This window comes from Dendrobates tinctorius, unplaced genomic scaffold (genome assembly GCF_039654945.1).
Source record: "Dendrobates tinctorius isolate UK_male_01 unplaced genomic scaffold, ASM3965494v1 ptg000199l, whole genome shotgun sequence".
Taxonomy (NCBI): Eukaryota; Metazoa; Chordata; class Amphibia; order Anura; family Dendrobatidae; genus Dendrobates; species Dendrobates tinctorius.
Window position 1 is genome coordinate 485,979 of NW_027361866.1, and position 6,531 is coordinate 492,509.

Here is a 6,531-nt window from a genome sequence, read left to right on the forward strand (position 1 = left end):
AGATAATAAGATGGCTTATAGTCTTTCATTTTTTTATCATATGTAAACCCAAATCAGTGCAGCTCAGATCCAAAGTGCTTCTAAACCCCAAACCGGTGCAAATGTTATATTTTATCATCAACAAAGCGCTTACATTTTTAAATTATCATCACTGTGTGACAGCTAGCCTTTTACAGAACTGTTTGGGGGGAGGAACATCATTTTTGAGAGGGATTTGTTTTTTCAGTGCTCAGCATGTGGAAAACTTGTCGAATTGTGGAAATTACAGGATCTATAGAAATTTTAGTGATATGCAAATAATAAAAAATTGGAAAATTTTTTTCAAAACATCTCGATTTATTCTGTATGGAGTGTGAGACACATGCAGAAAGATTCGCTGCTAACAGTGACAGTTACATATTGGTACAGCGTGTCATTGACAACAGAGACTAGCCTGACACTAGTTTCATACAAGCGTGATATAGGTTACTTTTTTTGCGCAGATTACTGTTTATTCTTGGGTCTTATCATTAAAAATAAATGTTAACCATTATTATTCTTTTTTAGGTCTATGCTGACTATGAAAGTAACCCACAGCTTCGTCAAGCTATTGAGTTTGCCTGCCGACAGTTTTATGTACTGGACCGTAAACCATTTGTGCTTCAGTTGTTTGCCAGCGTTGCTCCTCTGCTTGACCTTCCAGTGAGATTTATTTTTAAGACCTTCTATCACTATTTCATCACAGTGTCATTGCAATCTTATCATGATACACTTTATTAGTAGCATACAATAGAAGGCAGATTCATTGACCAAGTGAATGATGAACAAATACTGTGCAATATGCCTCTTCAGAGAGTAAGATGACTTGAACGTTAGTGCCATTTATTGGAAGTAGCAGTCATAAAAGCCAATATCAACCCTATAACAACCATATCCCATAACTTAGAATAAAGCCAAATCAGTGTCTCTATTTGCAGACACATGTTTCAGGTTCTTGCTCCTCCTCAGTGCAAAGCAAGACATCTGATTTGCCAAAAGAGAGGCCTCTGACTGAGGTCTAAGGGGTAATATCTCTCCTTATGGAGAGAACAAGTCTTAGATAGCACTAGCAGAGTTGTTAGCTGCCCATCTCTTACTTTTTTCACAATATAATTTTAATCTTTTTAATTATGACATACTCACACAGACAAGCTAACACATAAAGAGCTGTCTCGAGTCTGAATATGTGAACTTGAGAATGATAATTAATGACTTGTTTTTTTTCTAACTTCCAGGATGGAGTGAATAGTGGCTCATCCAGTAAGGGAGTGTCTTCTCAGTGTTTGTTTGACCTTCTGCAGTCTTTGGAGGGAGAAACACCAGATATTCTTGACATATTGGAGTTGGTTAAAGCTGAGCGACCCCTTAAATCATTGGGTAACTAATTAATAATATCTGATATACCATATTACATAAAGAAATGTTAACATTTTTAGGCAACTAAATTCATTCATTTATCCCACTTTACAGATTTCTATTTTATAAGGAAAGCCTCACAATAAAATCCAGTGCGCCCTGACAGATTTTTTTTATGTTGTTTCTAAAATTACATCTTATGTATTAGTTTGATTGGGGCCCCACAATGCAGTTTGATTGCTAGTAAATCATGGTACATTTATTTCACAGGACATGCACTATATTAAAAAGTCACTTTTATTAATTTCTTGAATATACTAAGATAGTATCAAAGTTAAACAAATTTGTATAAAAACAGCATATAAATGACCAACTAAGGCTAAGTTCACTCTTGCGTTTGTCTGGTCTGTGTAGGGCTGTGTACTTCCTCCCTTAAGCTCCGCCAGCGCTCTGCCTACTTCCGCATGCATCCTGCATCGTCCTGCGCACCTATCTTTAACATTGGGTATGCAGGGACATGGGTTATATGTGGATGTGTCCACATGTGGCGCTTTGACGTGCCTGACGACCGCACGGGAATGCAACACAGGAACTCTGGTAGTGTGCCACGGGCCGAGCTTACCATGGAGGCGCGTGACTAGGTGTCTACCGGGTCTTCACTAGAGCCTCTGGTGGTGAGGATTTGATGGGCCACCGGTAGATACCAGGTACTATCCCTGGGAGTTCCAAGGGACTGCAGCAGCTGACTGGAGGGTCAAGGTACAGGAGGGTAAAGCTAAAACAAGGTCCGACAGTCTGAGGTCGGGGCAAGCAGTACAGGTTCATGATACGTAGCGGAGGTCAGGAGCGGAGAGGTCAGACAGGACAGATACACAAGCCGGGTCAATAACGGGAAGAAACAAACTGGACGCTAGCAAAGCAAACTTACTAGGAACCAACATTTGGGTGGAGAGTTGTAGGTGGAGCTGCGAGATATAGAGGCTGCTGACATGGGATACGCCGGGGAACCCAATCTCTGCAGGACACAGAAGGGTTAAATTCCTGCACAGACCGGCCACAACCCCTAAGACAAAATAGAAATGACCCTAAGTTGCAGTAATGCTGCAAGAGACAAAACTCAGCAAGCCACATGATAACCACAGTGAGTAGGGCGGCATACAGGCTACCACCATTACAATATATATAGGCATGCTTAGGATAGTAATGCGCATAAAAAAATGGAAAAACTTGTTCTCTTTTAATATCGTGACATGTCGTCTTTAAGCCTATCCCCATGCTTGTTCAGTTAACCTCCAGTTTTCATCCAAAAATCCCCTAAAACAGTGAAAGCTCTTAAATTCCTAGTGTACATTGCAGAATTCAAAATTCCATGATGGTGCCCTAGCTATGTGTTTATCCAGCTAAATCTTTTTAATTGTCATGATCAAGATAAGGCTATTGTGCATGAAGTGTAATGTAGTAATAACAGTAGATCTTGATATTTCTTGTGCAGATTTTTGCTATGGCAATGAAGACATGGCCTTCTCCATTAGTGAATGCATTAAGCTCTGTGTGACAGTAGTGGCATATGCCCCAGAGTCATTCCGCAGGTAACTGATTCTTATTTCTATTAGACCAGGAAGCTGTCACAGGGCGACTGGCCCTGCGTGACGTGACCCGACGATCGGTCGGTCACAAAACAAACAAAGACAAACAAGGGGACACAATTACAAAGGTGGGCCCTGCAAATAGGGAACGGGGAAATGGACACCTCCTGTACTCTCCTAAGGAAGTGCCCTGAACTCTCCTCACATTCCCTATACAGGTTCTTTCAACCTGTTGCCGATCAGCATACCTCAGTCCCTCACTTGCCCTGCACCTATCCCTTACTGCGGACACTGGTCCCACCGCTGTACTAATAAAACACCAAGGAAAATAACAGACAGGGAAAAACAAACAACACTTAGCTTCCTCTGCAGTCATGCACTGGACCGCAGTAAGGCACCCGAACACAGTTTCCAGCAGACACCACTGCTCAAGATAGCTTTTCTCTTCAGAACGGTTGGCTTCTAAAAGACCTCAACAGTGATCTGCAGCAGCAGGTGGCCTTATAAAGGGAAGAGGGAGTGGCACCCACCAGCATAGATAACACAGGTCAACGAAAAAAAATTTTTTTTCTGGTGTCCAAAATATTTTAATGAATTTGGGGTATTTTTGGGGTGCTGATTCTGAATATGTCATCAGTTTTGCCAGATTGGCTCAAGTTTTTGAGATTTTTGGTATCTTATTTATAGCACTTGTTGGTAAATGCGACGCATCATCTCATTAATTTCTTTGGATTAGTACTTGAACTGAGCAGTTCTCAATATAGTTTTGTGTTAATTAGTGTTCTAAAAGTTTGTTCATAGCTTGATTTTTGCACTAACTTTATGTTGTTGTCTGTTTTCCAGTGAAAAGCATGAACTCATCATGAAGAAGTTGTCTTAACGATCCAGACTCATTCTGTTACATTTGTGGTGAATATACACTGCCAAAACATAGAAGAAACATAACAGACTTCGTAAAAAAAGTGTATTTTGCCTATTTTGGGGTTATGCTTGGGGACCAAGACAAGTTTTGGGCACCACACATAGTGTGCAAAGCATGTATCGAATTATTACGAAAATGGAGCAAAGGACAAAGAAAAAGCTTCAAATTTGGTGTTCCAATGGTGTGGAGAGAGCCAAAAAATCATCATGATGACTGTTATTTCTGTGCAGTGCAAGTGCAAGGATTCAATAAGCATAAGAAACGAAAATGGGAGTAACATGGAATCTGCAAGAAGGCCTGTCCCTCATTGTGAAGATGTGCCTGTACCTGTGTTTACCATAAATAACAGTCATCATGATGATTTTTTGGCTCTCTCCACACCATTGGAACACCAAATTTGAAGCTTTTTCTTTGTCCTTTGCTCCATTTTCGTAATAATTCGATACATGCTTTGCACACTATGTGTGGTGCCCAAAACTTGTCTTGGTCCCCAAGCATAACCCCAAAATAGGCAAAATACACTTTTTTTACGAAGTCTGTTATGTTTCTTCTATGTTTTGGCAGTGTGTATTCACCACAAATGTAACAGAATGAGTCTGGATCGTTAAGACAACTTCTTCTTGATGAGTTCATGCTTTTCACTGGAAAACAGACAACAACATAAAGTTAGTGCAAAAATCAAGCTATGAACAAACTTTTAGAACACTAATTAACACAAAACTATATTGAGAACTGCTCAGTTCAAGTACTAATCCAAAGAAATTAATGAGATGATGCGTCGCATTTACCAACAAGTGCTATAAATAAGATACCAAAAATCTCAAAAACTTGAGCCAATCTGGCAAAACTGATGACATATTCAGAATCAGCACCCCAAAAATACCCTAAATTCGATGAAATATCTTTGGCACCAAAAATGCTGTTGACCAGTGTAATTAATCACCATGCAGTATCACCAGCAGCCACCAGGGGGAAAACCCATCAGCAGACCAACTACAGTTGTAGTAACACCAGCGGCCACCGGGGGGGCAGAAACCCATATTAACCCCCGAGGGCCAGAAAGGAAAAAGGTTTATGTAAGAGAGTCCAGACTCTGACACAGATCCAAAAATGGATTGTGACAGAAGCAATAAATATCATCAAACAGATAAATTGTAGGATGTTACCTTTGAAAATAGGGGAAACAAGGGGAAATAAAGGAGAGCAATCTAAGCGTAGAATCAAAGAATATGTAGCCAGAATAAGGTGATATGTAGAGCTGTGCAGACAGGTACAACTCTGGGAAGAACAAATCTTCATTATTGATCCTCAACAATTCCTTGAAAAGATTCCAACGTGAAGTGAATAGAAAAGATGAAAGAAACCAAGCTAAACGCACTTCCAGTCGATGATACCACGGCTCCAAAAATAGACTTCTAACATAAAATTGCTAAAGAATATAAAAGTATTATAAAAACACAATGCCTTTCGGCTGTCCAGGCTTCTTCTGGTGTAATGAAAGTTACACCTGATCATGGCTGGAGAGCCGAAACACGTTGTGCTTTTAGAATAATTTTACATTCTTTAGCAATTTTATGGTAGAGGCCTTATATAAATAAAGACTTTTATTCAATACATATTTTTGGAGCCTTGGTATCATCGAGTGGAAGCTCCTTTAGCTTGGTTTCTTTCATCTTAGTTTCAAACAGAATAATAGAAAGAAAGAAAATGTGCAAATGTATCCATAAAAATGTTTACCAAATACAGTACTTTTATTCCCGAGTTAAACTATATTTTGTTTCCTTGACATAGATGTATTTTTCTTGATTATGTTAATTTACTTTTAATTGATTTCTTTGAGCAAGTACTAGAAAATTTTTGAGCAAGCAGAGAACAAATTAAGGTGATTTCCCGATACATGCAATAAAAATAATATAACAGGTGTTATTTATTGTTGTAATGAAAAGGTAACATGTCTGTATTTCACTGACCATGTCCATAGTCAACGCCTGGTGATAAATCAATTTATAACACATAGCGATTAAAAAGCACAATGCAGACAAAACTGTTAGCTAAATGTGTACGATGCCATATCGCCACCCAACAAGGGTAGAATGACTTACTATGGCTGATTCGCTAGCCTGCATCATAAAAATTAAAAAGAATACAAATATTTAACTAGGCATTATATACAGTACATGGGAATGTCATTTCATTAATTGCCAATGTTGTTTTTCAAAATTTATTTCTCAGCCTCCAGATGCTGATGGTGTTGGAAGCACTGGTTCCCTGCTACCTGCAGAAGCTAAAACGCCAGACGTCCCAGCTGGAAACTGTTTCAGCGGCACGTGAGGAAATTGCTGCCACTGCTGCTCTGGCCACATCTCTTCAGGCCCTCCTGTACAGCGTAGAGGCATTGACAAGTTCTCTGCTTAATTATAGTGGTAGAATTAATCAAACATTTCCTTTGCTAATCATTTGTTAACATGTACCCTGCCACTATATTACTACAGAATAATAGAAAGAAAGAAAATGTGCAAATGTATCCATAAAAATGTTTACCAAATACAGTACTTTTATTCCCGAGTTAAACTATATTTTGTTTCCTTGACATAGATGTATTTTTCTTGATTATGGTAATTTACTTTTAATTGATTTCTTTGAGCAAGT

General features: G+C 39.0%; 1 long non-coding RNA gene across 1 annotated transcript; it reads left to right on the plus strand.

Annotated features, from left to right (window-relative positions):
• Window positions 1–1,303: 1,303 nt before the first annotated feature.
• On the plus strand, window positions 1,304–6,268 carry LOC141056729 (uncharacterized). Its single transcript, XR_012221911.1, has 3 exons — window positions 1,304–1,395; window positions 2,867–2,963; window positions 6,115–6,268. It is a non-coding gene; the product is annotated as an uncharacterized lncRNA (long non-coding RNA).
• The last annotated feature ends 263 nt before the right edge of the window (window positions 6,269–6,531 follow it).